Here is a 16131-nt window from a genome sequence, read left to right as displayed (position 1 = left end):
CTAGCACCAAGACAAAGCTGGGAAAAACGCTTTAAAGAATTCAAGATAATGACTGCCTAGTATGTGTACATACAACTGTTTAACACATGCTAAAGGAAACATTAAGAATTTTAATTTAAGATCCCAAGTCCATGCCCATAACATCCAAACTAATAGTAATCTTGATCTTCATACTCAAGACTGACATTAACCTATAAGAACAGGAAGTAATCTACCAATGAATAGTTTGAACCATCTCCTAGAAGTGTGGTTCAAATGTAAGCTGTACTTCTCAACTGATGACTTTCTAAAGAGTGATAGACATGAAATATGCAGAAGCAGTAAGCAGGTGATAACTACATAATGAAGTATGACTATAGGTGTGTATATAGTATAAGCATTCACACTTTTTTCCTACAGGGTACTTAAGATACAATTGTATAGATACTTTTGTATAATATGTGATAAATGTAATTAACTACTACTACTTCTGTTATGTTAGCACTGTGTAGTACCGTTGTAATTATGATTATTTTATTATTACCATTATTTTAGCATATGTATATTTGTCCTGCACATAAATACCTGGGTAATTATATTTTACTTTTATGTGTTTAACACACTGTCGACGCCAATTGTATGGATAACATACCAATAGGCAAATAAAGATTTTGTTCTGTTCTTTTAAATATACTTACAATGTAAACTTTTCCTCACGCCACTTCAAGTTTGAAATCTTATACAACAGTAATTAAGAGCCACATGAAATACAATACACCATTCAGATTTTAAATTACATCACACTTCACTTGGTGTTAATTTGGCACAATCAAAATCAAGTCGCAGCCTTTAGTTACACTATACAGCAACAAAAGTGGAAACTGATTTCTAATTACTGTCTGACGTAGAACATAAATTTCAGGGAAGTGAACATCCACATTCTAGTTTAAATAGAGTGGGTTCGCAGGTTGCTTTGCAGCCGGTTACATCATGCTACATATTTTTACCTCAAATTTTATAATTAAAGATGAAATCAGGAGCTGAGATCTTCACTATAATTCTGACAGTTAATGTCCTGTAACTATACTATCAGCAACTGCGCAATTTCCACAGGAAATGATCATGTTGGAAAAAATTATAAGTGAGACCTGAGTTTCTCCTGGCGTATACAACTTTCAAATAACTTCCGGGAATTCAGCAAGGTAACACTTTCAGCGACCGCCGACATTTCGGCGGGAGGACACCGGCCATTTTCAAGGCCAACTGCAACGGAGAGGCGGCGTACATACAAATGGAGCAGGAAAGATAACACACACACTAAACACTAGTGCCACCAAAGATGACCAGTCAGAGCTATCGATAGTGAGACTATGAATTCGCAGGTGAGGTAGCATTGACTCTGTCCCTCTATTTTTTGACGAGGGAGAGAGCCGGATTCCAAATAGAGTTTAAACAGAAACCTCCATCCCTGTTAACGAGGTTGCTCGCTTATTTAATCTCAACTGCCTCCCTAATAACACTGTCCCAATAGCTGGACGTGCATGCCAATATCTCGGTGTTATTATATAACATGGGGTGACCAGTATCCAATCAATGTTCGGCAATAGCAGATCTACTTGGCTGCTGTAATCGTGTGTGCCGTTTTTGCTCAGTACATCGGTCCTCCACGCTCTTGATAGTTTGCCCAATATATGCCATGCCGCAACTACAAGGAGTACGAATACACACGCCTTACGCAGTCCAAGATCATCCTTAACGGAACTCAAAAGTGCTCTAATTTTAGATAGATATTAGAATACACATTTCACATCTTATGTCCGTAAAATACGACCGATTTTGTTGGACGTGTTTCCTACGTAAGGCAAAAAGGCAGTAGATTTAGGTGTTGACTCAAAATTATCATCAATCACCTGATGTACAGTTGGCCGACAGCGCAACACATGTACAATCTATCTATCACTATAACCATTTTGACGCAATGTAACTTCAAGATGGGACAGCTCAGCTGGCAAAGTCTCAGCGTCAGAAATGACATGTGCCCTGTGTACCAAGGTACGAAGTACCCCTTCGCGCTGAGCCAGATGGTGACAACTATTAGCCTGTAAGTACAAGTCGGGGTGAGTACGTTTCCTGTAGACTGCATGTCCCAATGATTCATCATCCTTCCTCCTAACCAACACGTCAAGACAGGGAAGGCAACCATCCTCTTCCACCTCCATCATAAAACGAATGTTCAAGTGGATCGAGTTCAGATGTTCTAGAAAGATATTCAAATTCTCCCTACCACAAGTCAAACAACGAAGGTATCATCAACGTATCTAAAGAAACAGGCGGGTTTCAAAGGCGCCGACTCCAATGCACGCTCCACAGTGTCTTCCATAAACAAATTTGCGATCACAGGAGACAACGCACTACCCATCGCAACTCCATCTGTCTGCTCGTAATAATGGTCATTAAATAAAAAGTAAGTGGATGCCAACACATGCCGAAAGAGATTAGTTAATTCGGCACCAAACCTGGCCTCAATTAACCGCAACGAATCAGACAGAGGAAACGAGTGAAGAGAGAGACCACATCGAAACTCACTAAAATATCAGAGTCATTCAACTGCAGTCCCCCCAAACGATGTAAAAAAAATCTGCGGAGTTCCTGATATGATGTTCACACCGACCTACTTGTGGACTCAACAGAGAAGCAAGATGCTTGGCTACACGATATGTCGGAGCGCCGATATTACTCACTATAGGACGGAAAGGAACTCCTTCCTTGTGAACCTTCGGAAGGCCATATAACCTAGGGGGAACAGCACTATAGGCGTTAAGACTCTTGATAGTGTCCTGCGACAAACAGCTTTTCTTAAGGAGGCTGTTGGTCTTGCTCTCCACACTTTTTGTGCGGTCACCATCGATTCTGCGATACGCTGAATCGGATAGTAAACGTTGCACCTTTTGTACATAATCATGTTTATTCAAAACAACGGTGGCATTGCCCTTGTCTGCAGGTAAAATATCAGGATCACCTTTGAGAGAGCGTAGAGCAGCCCTCTCTACTACTGTTACATTACTCTTGGGTTGGCCCGCATCTCGTGGTCGTGCGGTAGCGTTCTCGCTTCCCACGTCCGGGTTCCCGGGTTCGATTCCCGGCGGGGTCAGGGATTTTCTCTGCCTCGTGATGGCTGGGTATTGTGTGGTGTCCTTAGGTTAGTTAGGTTTAAGTAGTTCTAAGTTCTAGGGGACTGATGACTGTAGATGTTAAGTCCCATAGTGCTCAGAGCCATTTGAACCATTTTTGAACTCTTGGGTGGACGAGCCGTAGTCAAAACACGGCATGCATCCCTCCTAACTTCCTTTGCAGTGTCAAGAGGTAGTTTGCAAACTGTTTGTTCAATTGAACTAATAAAATCAACTACCGGCAAACTCTTCGGAGTGGGTACAAAATTTAATCCCTTCCCTAGCACGGATAAGGTTGCGTTGTCAAAAGATTTCTCTATGAGATTTATCACAGAAGGTAGAGATATAACATCGGACTCCACACGATGAAAACGTTCAAACTTTGCAAATGCCGGGCTGTGGCGGAGCTGTATTCCCAGTCAGCTTGAGTCCATGGACTTCCATTGGGAGGGATGGTTTTGAAGGAAGACATTATGGCTTGTGTTTTATCTGAATTAATTGTTATTTTCCATCGGAGGGCTAACAGTACATTTCTTCCAAGTGTTCTTCCAGTTTCCTAGCGATGTAGGTGAGGTTCAAATTGCTCCTATATATGACAGTGTCGTCTGCGAAGAGGGCTAGTTGCCCTCCCATCTGGCGTGGGATATCATTCGTACACTACTGGCCATAAAAATTGCTACACCAACAAGAAATGCAGATGATGCACGGATACTCATTGGAAAAATATATTCTACTACCACTGACATGTGATTAGCTTCTCACGCAATTTGGGTGAATACATACTGAGAAACCAGTACCCAGAACAATCACCTCTGGCCATAAAAACGGGCTTGATACGCCTGGGCATTGAGTCAAACAGAGCTTGGATGGAGTGTACAGGTACAGCTGCCCATGCAGCTTCAACACAATACCACAGTTCATCAAGAGTAGTGACTGGCGTATTGTGATGAGCCAGTTGCCGGCCACCATTGACCAGACGTTTTCAGTTGGTGAGGGATCTGGAGAATGTGCTGGCCAGGGCAGCAGTCGAACATTTTCTGTATCCAGAAAGGCTCGTACAGGACCTGCAACATGTGGTCGTGCATTATCCTGCTGAAATCTAGGGTTTTGCAGGGATCGAATGAAGGGTAGATCCACGGGTCATAACACATCTGAAATGTAGCGTCCTCTGTTCAAAGTGCCGTCAATGCGAACAAGAGGTGACCGAAACGTGTAACCAATGGCACCCCATACCATCACGCCGGTGATACGCAAATATGGGGATGACGAATACACACTTCCAATGTGCGTTCACTGCGATGTCGCCAAACACAGATGCGACTATCATGATGCTGTAAACAGAATTGGATTTGTATGAAAAAATGACGTTTTGCCATTCGTACACGCAGGTTCGTCGTTGAGTACACCATCGCAGGTGCTCTTGTCTGTGACGCAGCGTCAAGGGTAACTGCAGTCATGGTCTCTGAGCTGATAGTCCATGCTGCTGCAAACATCGTCGGACTGTTCATGCAGATGGTTGTTGTCTTGTAAACGACCCCATCTGTTGACTCAGGGATCGAGACGTGGCTGTACGATTCGTTACAGCCATGTGGATAGGAGACCTGTCATCTCGACTGCTACTGATACGAGGCCATTGGGATCCAGCACAGCATTCCGTATTACCCTCCTGATCCCACCGATTCCATATTCTGCTAACAGTCATTGGAACTCGACCAACCCGAGCAGCAGTGTCGCGATACGATACACCACAAATCGCGATAGGCTACGATATCAATCAGTCATTATGTGGTAACCAACAGCGTGCCAGTGCACAGCTGGGACGGAAAAGACACCATTGATGTATTCTAATAATAAGCATCACAGTTGATAGCACGAACAATTTTAGCAATCCAACCTTTATGAAAATTGGAAACGTGATGGTACTCATTTCTCCTCCTTACACGAGGCATCACAACAACGTTTCAACAAACATCGCCGGTCAACTGCTGTTTGTGTATGTGAAATCGGTTGGAAACTTTTCTCATGTCAGCACATTGTAGGTGTCGCCACAGGCTCCAACCTTGCGTGAATGCTCTGAAAAGCTAATCATTTGCATATCACAGCATCTTCTTCCTTTCGGTTAAATTTCGACTCTGTAGCAGGTCGTCTTCGTGGTGTAGCAATTTTAATGGCCAGTAGTGTATGTATGGAAATTGGCTTGAACCTATGATGGAGCCTTGCAGGATCCCTGCAGCTATCTCCCTGAGTTCACTTTAGCAGTTTTGTAGTGCTACTAAGAACTGCCTATTTCATAAGAAGGAGTGCATGATTTTGGCAATGTGCAGACGACAATGGTAATTTAGGAGTTTATTAAGGAGGCCCTGGTGCCACATCTTGTCGAACGCCATTTGAATATCCAAGAATACGGCACCAGTTCTATGTCGGATTTTTCGGGCGTTGCAGACATGTTCAGCCAGAATCATCGTTTGATGGATGGTGCTGTGCTGTTCACGGAAACCTAACTGCTGCGGGATTATGATGTTATGCTCGGAAAGGAAAAGCTTGAGGTGTGAAAGGATTGTACCATCCAGAATCTTCCCAGCACAGTTGAGAAGGGAGGTAATTCTGCGGGAATAACAAGTCTTTTACAAGTTTTCGTAGCGTGATCACTATTTCTATTTTCCATTGTTTAGCGAAATAGAGCAATCTCAGGCAAGCATTACAGATATTCGTCAGAAGTTCCAGTGAATTTTGTGGCAGGTGTTTGAGGTGCAGAAGGAATATTCTCTCGGGGCCAGGAGATTAAATATACAGGCACTGCAGAGGCGACTTTAAAATTTAATCACCTATACTCTAGGCGAATGATCGTATTGCACAGGCTATACTAAGTCGCAAAAGACGCTCCCTCTGGTCTTGATTAGTTGTTTGAAACACTGTTTTCTAACACACTTTTGTACAATCCAAACATTTCGTTTTTCTGCCACGACTCCGAGGCCTGTGCCAGGTTCTAAACTGACATCAAGAAGTTCTGATCCATGGCCCTTCGCAGGAAACTAGATGTTGCACAGTTTAAATCATGCTTTTATGGTGGACAGCATAACACACCACACATTGACTGATTTGAAATAAAAGACAGTTACAACATAAGCAAACTGGAAGAGTTTTAAGGCGTTGGCGTAGGTCTCCATTTAGACTCGTCTCCCACACTGATGGAATAGCTGATGGCTCTACGTCCCCTCACAACTGATTCCTCATGTTGCACTCATGTACGCAATCAGTGTTTCAGTGCTATCCACCCCAGAAGGTGCTGTCCATCCACCAAAACTCTTTCCCCCACTCAAACAAACGATATCAGTCAGTCATTATGTGGTAACCAACAGCGTGCCAGTGCACAGCTGGGACGGAAAAGACACCATTGATGTATTCTAATAATAAGCATCACAGTTGATAGCACGAACAATTTTAGCAATTTTACAGTAACTTCAACAACAGCCAATGGTGTGACAGCATGTTTCCCCAATTTCAGTATCATAGCTAAACCACCCCTTCTCCACTTTGCGAGTATCATTGCGAACATGGATAAATGACTGTGCAGTACTTCCATTCAGTGTTAATTCTCGAACACATACATTATCAAAGTATGCCAGACAGCGTTCCACATATTTCTATCACCTCGATCATTGTGCTGAATTTATGATCTATCTCTCTGCATATGGGAGTCACAGAGTATTCTCGCTGTCTTAAGGTAAAATTATTGAGTGAAAGACCTTCCTCACACTGTCACTGACCAACCTGCCCTGCAACACCATTACAAAATTAATCTGCAACCGACCAGAAAAAGACCGGTACACCCCACGCCTCATGAGTGAATGGATCTTTCTGAGTCCTCACCCATCTCGAGATGTGCCTATGTCGAGGAAATTAGCACTCCTTATCGATGTATAGTAACAGATTTCAAAGTGCTGTGATGTAATAGAAGATAGCTAAGAACAGGAAATAAATTATTTTTATGACAATGGAGCTCCAGACGGATGGAGTTCGACACATTTTTACGTAAGTCAACCAAGCTTTCAACTCGATTGTTCTAGAGTCTAGGGTCGGTACCTGGAAGGTATTCGTAAGAGATAACATAAATACATGCACTCCTAAGGCTACAACGTTCTGTACTGAAAACAGTCTATAATGTTAGATCGCCTATCAGTCGTATGGAACGTAGCGCTGTTAATATTCCAATGTAAGAAACATATTTCAACCGCATGACATACATCCTCCTTCCTGGATTCTCTACGATAAACTATGTTATCGAACCGTGAAACGAAAAAACTGCTTCCGTAAAACATTTGCTCTGCATAATACGAGCACAATGTAGCTTTCTGGAGACATAGTGTCCACTGTTCACATCTGATCACGGTTTAGAAATTATATGAAGCCTGCATCAGGCCTACGCAAAATGATCGTTAGTAGCGGGGGATACCTCCTACAAGGAAAGAGATAAATGTATAGCAGCAGCGCCCGACGTGTGAAAATTACAAGTCATTCCATCACTAATTCTGTAAACAGCACATCTGTCGGGCAAATGTGTACACAGGGATTGCAGTGCCTCACAAGCTCCTATCGCTGACTTAGTTATGATGCTGAAGTCTCGATTTTACACCCAAGATGTGGCAGGGTGCTGGAGTACATGGCATAAATCAAAGTTCTTTTAAAGGAATGTGTCAAGTTTCATCACACATGAGATGGAAGTCCTCTGATGACCGACGGGTTTACCATTAACGATCGCAAGTTGACAGTGCTTTAAACCACATGCAGAACCCGTGGCTGTATACGAGTAGAACGCAGGCTGTGTCACACGACTGATGCATCTGGGCAGAACACTGAAAAAATTGACCTGCTGTAACTTCTCTTTCCCTAGAATGCATCAGTCAACCGTTAAATCATACCTCGTTACAGCTCCCTCTCAATCGATCACCACATCCACTTGCTGTTAGCCTTTAAGGCAGATGCAAGTAAGGTTAGAGGTGAAAGGTTCTCTGTCCTCCTGAAAAGCATCAACTAAAGTGGCTAACTCTCGTGTATCACTGGTGCCCCAATACACATATAGCATGATGCTGCCTCGACAGAAAAAAATTGACTGCTGCCCTGATTCCCTTCATTTCGATGTCGACGTTTTCTCGGATGCCTCTTGTTGCCGCATACTTGTTCCCATGTACAAATTGTTCTGGGCGAACCAGAAGATACGCAAGTATTTCCTCAATTTCCCCACGTTTCGGTGTATATTTGGTCAATTTATACTTATTCACTCATCATTTTTTCGCAATTCTATCGATTTTATCTCAGATCTATCCATGCAATCAGGACATAACCTTTCGTTCTTTGTTCTAAAATTGCCTATAAATGTAGCACAGCTGCCAACACCTAGCCCAAATGCACCAATTGGAATGTGTAATATAGCACTATACTCAACTGGACTTTCGTGATCAAGTAGAAATTTGAGAAGATTGTGTATGGAGGTGCGTTTGCGCTGGACCATTATTCCCTCCCATGTAAATTGCTCGGTTGACTGCTTCTGCACATTCCGCGCCTTTATTTAGTTGAAAGAAGATAGAGTGTGGAGTGTGTACCTAGCATGTGGAAGACACGTTTGCCGGTTCTATAGATATGAGAAACACCTTACTTGACCTTGTAAATTATATGGATGATTTCGAATCTGTTACATCACCGAGATCGGAATTCTCTGGTGAAAATATCATTTTTCGTCTGTTTGTTTGTAGTTACTCAGCAATCTAGAGCACGCTGCACCTAGCTAAAATTTCGCATTTGTATAGAAATAATTCCCAGTCTATATCTTCGGTATTATGTTGCGTGAGTGATCAGAAGAATGCTGCCTAATGCTTGATATTGAGAAGTACTGCGAAAATGGTATAATATTACGGCGAACCATGCGAAAATACGTGTGTTCTTGTAATCTGTCTGGAGTGTAGAAAAGCGGGCAATCAAGGAAGCAGGTTTGGAGCAGAAACATTAACGTGCTTGTGCCGAGGGGAAACGATTCCAAATTTGTATAACACTTCTGAGAGCGACTTCGGTCGCTGAGGGTGCTCTAATCGCGCGTAGGGGGTGGATCACTTGTGATCGTTGGCTGTGGGAAAAATCTAGTGCTGTGAGGAGTATATATACGGTGCTGTACGTCTTCACGGTATATGTGCAAATGATGTAAGAGGGATGATTTTCTTAGCTGCAGGATACGAATTGTATGTTACTTCATCGGCACTGTATGCAGTGATATATTGCTGGGTTGGAGATCGGTTTCATGCACTAATATTCAAGCTACTTTCCTCAGTGGGAGAGCACTGTAATTTAGTAGGAGTCCTTCCGTATTTGACTATATGTATGGTAGTTTGTAAGATTTAGTTGGCAGTGCAATATAGCGATCAGTGTAAAATAGTGTTTTGCCATTGAAAGTCACATCTGCAGAAAGAAAGAAAATGTAGACGTTGCTCCCGCACCAGGAGCATCAGTAATTCGATAAGAGCCAATGGTAGTGCACGATTCATCCTTTGTGTTGGGATATAGGAGTCTCTAAATAATGACTAGAACGTTTGCGTATGTTGAAAGCATGAAGGGTAATGCGTGATGGATGAGTGTCTCATTAGAACCTCAAGGAAGAACGAATTCGATTTTTCCTTGTTGATAGTGATGATGATTACAACGTCATGTCCGCAGGTGCGGTATTCGTTATCACGCATAGCACCTGACGCCTGTTCATCATAAGCTTTGTTTGTTGTTTGAGTTATGTTGCAGCATGACTATAGAAGATGAGTGTGTGTCCAATATGACGGATGTATAGGTTCAGCACATAGATAACCGTGAGGGTTTGAGAGAGATTTTTTACGTGGAAAATTATTGGCGCTATAGATATGAATATTCATTCCCGAACCACAACCGTCAAGAGCAGGAATTACTTGTACATCAACTGGTGTCAGACTGTTGTAGCAATCGTGATAATATTTAATTGTAGTTAGACTGGTAAATGTGCTCCTGGCTTCCGATATTCCTGTGAGTCTAGTATGTATGTATTTGATGACCAGTAGACAACTTTTGTGTGTTTAATTGTCAATGCAGTTTAACGATCTGTGGAAAATAATTTTATTGCTGAAAGTCTCCTCTGCAGAAAACAATGGTGAATGGTGCTCCCACTGGACCTGTACTACAGTTGTAGTGTGATCGCGCCAGCAACGTTAAAGAAACACACAAGCATGCTGTCCAGACCCGGCGTGAGCACGCTCTGAAAAATTAGGTCTTCACTCTCGTCCGGTCAAGTCAGCAACTGTGCCCAGGTGAAGACGTATTTTCAGATTAATTTCTCAGGTATGGAGTATGAATGGGATGTCACCGGCTCATGATTGCGGGCAGCTGTGCGTGACTTGGCAGCTGACGGTCGCATCACTTTGCTGGTAGCCGCCAGTGCAGTGCAGTAGACAGGGGGCTGTGAGCGGTGCTTGAGCGTGTCTTGGATTACTGTGTGAGCAGGTCTGCAGACCTTGCTATGCGCTATTTGGACAGTTTATGAGTAGACTTTGTGTCCACACATCAGTGTACTGAATTATTTAGGAGTGGTGCAACAGTTTTTGTATAGCACCATCTGTGACGTCCGTATGTGCATCACACACACACACACACACACACACACATACACACACAGATGTCTCGAATGGTGAAACAGCACGACCTGCGATGTCAGTATGGGCATCACAAACATGTCACGAGCGGTAGAACAGTACCATCTGTGACGTTGGTATCTGCACGTCAGAGGTGTCCCGTTAGAATGACGATAGAGAGAAAGCAGTCGAACACGAGAGAGGGATGATAGCACGCTCTGGTGGCTGTGCTGTGCACTAGGTGACTTGGGTCTCTGGACCTCGTGGAAAACACACCGGATGGCGTAGTGGCTCAAACAGTTTAAATAAATACTGGTGCATTATTTCGGCAGTTGACGATTAGCAAGCAAGTTTGCAGAGTCTTTTAGTGGTTCGCAAGTCTGTAGGCTGTGTGACGTGACCCCAAGCATGTCAGAGCGTGTGTTTTGTATCAGTGTAATAAATATACTCCATCCCTAAATAATTTTTTCCAAAATAAATAAAGTACACTCCTTTCTCCCTCCAACAGCCCAGTGCAGGCTGAGTCCCTCTCCCACGAATCCCTAGAAGGAGGTGGCGTTCAGCTGACTTAGCCTAGTGAAGGTAGTCCAAGTGTCCTTTCTTTAGCGCCATTTTCTTAGGGTTGCAGAGGTAGACCAGTTGACCTATCTTCCCCCCAAATTCAAACTTGGCGCCAGTTCCTAGGAGGAAGTGACAGTCGGGTGACAGGTTAGTGGAGGTAGTCCAAGTGTTTTTTCTTTCGCGCCATTTTCTTAGCATAGTAGAGATATACAAATTGACCTTTCTTTACCACCAAAATTCAAAGTTGGCGCCAGTTCCTAGGAACAGGTGGCGGTCCAATGACTTAGGTTAGTGGGGGTAGCCCAAGTGACATATTTTCCCTCGATTTTCTTAGGTTAGTAGAGATGTTGGAATCTGAACTTTCCACCGTTTTTCTGGGGGAGGGGAGGGGGTAGGTTAGTGGAGGTAACCCAGTCGACCTATCTTCCCCCCAAAATTCAAACTTCCCACCAGAGGTGTGTGGCATTTACATCATCATCTGACGTCATGGCCGCCATTTTGGATGACGTCATGCGCTGTGCCCTTTAGTATACATTTGTGCACGTTAGTGAATGTTAGCGGTCGGTTGAGGATCATCGTAGAGACATTAACTATCCCTTCCAAGTCCAGGTGGGTGTAGCATTCGCGAAAATCTGTCAAAAATTGTATTTCCCGCCTGGGAGGAGGCGTGGCACTTTTTGGTTCAAATGGCTCTGAGCACTATTAGACTTAACTGCTGAGGCCATCAGTCCCCTAGAACTTAGAACTACTTAAACCTAACTAACCTAAGGACATCACACACAGCCATGCCCGAGGCAGGATTCGAACCTGCGACCGTGGCAATCATGTGGTTCCAGACAGTAGCGCCTAGAACCGCTCGGCCACCCCGGCCCGCGGCACTTTTTGAGTTTGCCGCCGCCGGCAATTTGGATTTGGGGCAGTAACCCTGTCAGGGTGTCTGTGATATCACAGGTGTAATAGTACTTGCATCATAATGTGACGTCACAGTCGCCATCTTGGGGGTGTCTCTGCGACATCACAAGTCCTACAGTACTTGCGTCATCATGTGACGTCTCGGCCGCCATGTTGGGGGTGTCTGTGACATCACATGATGACGTCACGGTCGCCATGTGGGATTTGTGGTGGAAGCCCCGTCATTCATCTACTGCCACTCTGTATTTTCGCCCGGTTGCCACCACCTGGTTGCGACGTGTAGATTTCGTCGCCCATAAAGGCAGCTCACAGACAGCCGCCCCTCCCCCCCCCCCCCCTCTCGCACCAGGACGCGTTGCTCGGCATCGGCAGCTACCTCCAGGACGCGACGAGTTGACGTCGGCTCCTCCTGGCTGCTGCTACCCAAGATTCTAAATTCCTTTGGCAACAGCACCCTGCTTCCACTCCGGAAACCGCTGTGCCTCGTGACCGTCGCCCGCGACGTCGCCTGGAACCACCAGGAAGTGCTGTTCGATCGTCGACAGCGCTCGGCTGCCACACCAGCACACGGCGCCTCGTATTCGTTGTTCACTGGTCAAAAAGTCTGCTCCTCTCTTCTAGTGAGCTTCACTTCCGCGAATCTAGGCTCATATCTCACTGAATCTGTCGCCACACCCATTTTCAAATAGGCTACAACACCAGTACGTGCTATAGTAATGAGAACTTGGAACGTGGAAAGTGCTGAATCTTGAGCGTAACAGACTTCTTTTCCAGAGTGATGGCACAACGAAAATTTGAATTAACTGAAAGAATTGTTTTGATTAAAAGTTCAGAGACGACGATTCGGTTATGTGTGTCTCAAACGTTCAGAAAACTCCTTGGCTTTTACCAAATTACACCAATTGTCTATTACTTCTGCTGGCAAGAGTCAGTGTATCGATCGAAACCTCACTTAAATTTTCAATGACCTTCCAAAATTCGTCAACGACATTCGGTCCTTGAAGTAATCATCAGATGACGACGGTAGCCTAAAAAAATCATACACGTTTTTATCGTATTCCAGCATCTCTTGATTGAGAAACACGATAGCTTTCACAGTTATTGATGCATATTTTCACATCCGAAGTCATACACTACACGAATGTTCTTAATATCAAGTTTAAATAAGATCTGATCTTAAACAGGCACTCTTTCATTTCCAACACAGATTTCCATTACTACAAGATATTTTGACAATTATTTTCATTAATTAATGTGATTTAAGACAATGGTGATAGATAACACGTGGTTACAATATCTCCCGCACACCGGCCTTCGCGCGAAGGGTAATAGCGCCCAGCTCACCGTAATTGGCGGCGCTGTCGAAGACTATAACGAGTGCAAGTGATGGCGCCTTTGCTCGACATGGAATGGACACATAAGGAACATTCAGTATACAATTTAAACATTCTTAGTTACAACAATAACATTTAAGACTAATGCTATTCAACTTAGGTCATCATAGCATAATATTGACTCAGCTGCCAACTTGGCGGTAGGACATGTTCTGGACCTTCTTTCCACCCTACAGATCCCAGTATGAGGATTATAAGTAGTGGTGGGAGGTCCCTTACTAAAGCTGTATTGAAGAATGGGAGTCTCGTTACCAGAAAGTGACACACTGTACAGACCATGGCAAAGCTTTTCACTCAAATGACATGCTCTGGCAGCTGTTGCTACTGACTGCTCGATGAGAAGGGCAGTTGGGATTTTAGTTCAGCCAGTAATTAGAAATGTTCCCTCTAAATGTTGGCATGTGGAGCGGCTGGCTCATCCAATTTAGTCCAGCGATTAGCCAGCCACAGCTATCTCCTACACTGTTTTAACTGTGTCCATTGCCTTTTCCGTACTAAGTTTTAGAACTGAGAAAAAATTATGTTCGTATGATGTGCACGTGTTTTTAGGTACTGTAACTTTTGTGCTTCAAATTTAGTTCAAGTTTCATTATTTTTATCTTTAGTCGTCTCGTAAAAGTTTAGTTCGAGCACTAAGTTAGCGGCCGGCCGCTGTGGACGTGCGGTTCTAGGCGCTTCAATCCGGAATCGCGCGACTGCTACAGTCGCAGGTTCGAATCCTGCCTCGGGCATGGTTGTGTGTAATGTCCTTAGGTTACTTAGGTTTAAGTAGTTATAGGGAACTGATGACCTCATATGTTAAGTCCCATAGTGCTCAGAGCCATTTGAGCCATTCGAACAAAATTAGACAGTACCAAAACTAAAATATTACCGTCATCAGTCCATATGAGAGATGGGTTTAGCGTTGACTGCAACATGCGACATGGCACCAGGTCACGAAAAATCGGTTACTGCGTGCTTCAGCACCTGACTGGGAATGCTAAGGAAATTCTCGTCCAACGTTTCAACTTAATATGGCAAACTGGACAATTTTCTGACTCATGGAAGAAAACTATTTTCTTCGCTTTGTCTGGAAATTTGAGTCCAGGCAGGTCTTTCGTCGCTGTCCGCGTGGGTTCCTGAGGTGCCACTTCGCCGCTGATAATCTGACACTGCTAGACGCGGCTACTCAACGGGCTTTGCTACACAACCAGCACTTAACATGTTGTTTTGTTTTTTGCATTGGGAAGGTCTGTGATACCAACTGGAAGCATGATATCGTTCGACAACTGCATGCAGGTGTCTTCTGGGGACAACTTTACGTCTCCTCTCTTCATGTTATTTTAGATATCGAATGAGGATGTTTATTGGATTGTTTTATACCAAAGAAACATGTCTCTCAACGCAGTTTTTTAAGTGTGACTCTATGTTTAATAGTTATGTGTATCGCTGTGTCCACAATAAGAAGACTTGGTAAGTATCCTTTATTTGTAGACGACTTCTCAGTATTTTGTTCATCTTCCTACCTTGCGGGAAATACGCACCAATTGCAGATAATGATTGAGAGACTGGTGGAATGGGCACTAAACAGTGGTTTTAACTTTTCATGGGTAAACTCTTCGTCTATTATTTTTAACCGTTCTCGTCGTCCTTTTGATACTCCAAAACTTAAATAAAGTGACATTATTTTAAAAACTAAAGAGTCGGTGAGATATCTGTGCCTCCGTTTCAGAGAAAATCTTACGTGGTTGCCACACCTGAGGGATTTTAGAACTCGATCCCTGAGATGTCGTGACGTAGGCCTATTAAATTATGTTGCACGTTTGGTATGGGTAAAGGACCGAGTGCGTCTGCGCCAGTTTTATAGAGCTCCTGTTCGGTCCTGGCTTGATCACGGATGCGCAGTGTGAGGGTCTGCTATGCCATTGCATGGAGTCCACGATGAGGTCATTAAATTGGCAACAGATGCGTTCAGGGAGAGGCCGGTTCCCATCATCTGCGCTGCTTCCTTTCAGAGGCGACTACTCGTGGCGTGACGAGTGCAGAAAATTATTCTGTAGCCCAGGTGCCAGCACACCATATTGTTGTTTTCCCACCCATGGAGCGACTTTCCAGTAGTCATGTGCAAGCAGTAAGGGCATGTGGGATCCGAGCAAAGAGCTATGTCTCAGAATTGCTGTGGCGAATATTAATGTTTTACTAGTATCGCCTGTGATCGAAATTCGACAAATTGTATCAGTGGACCTGATCTGTGATAGCAGATGTCGTGTGTATTAAAATGTCTGAAATTTTAGCCGCAGAACTGTTACATTGTAGCTACGTGTATTTTCGAAATAATTCTTCGATTTCTCTTTAATTAGTCGGTCATTTGAAGGGAGGCTTAGACACACAGCGTTGAACAATAAATCATGTGTTAATGGCGGCAAATTAACCTTACTCTTACAACAACACCACGTGAATGCCGTTGTATAGCTTAAAGTCACCTCACAAAATCTGGAA

The sequence above is a fragment of the Schistocerca gregaria genome, chromosome 8 (assembly GCF_023897955.1).
Source record: "Schistocerca gregaria isolate iqSchGreg1 chromosome 8, iqSchGreg1.2, whole genome shotgun sequence".
Lineage (NCBI taxonomy): Eukaryota > Metazoa > Arthropoda > Insecta > Orthoptera > Acrididae > Schistocerca > Schistocerca gregaria.
This window is presented reverse-complemented; position numbering follows the sequence as displayed.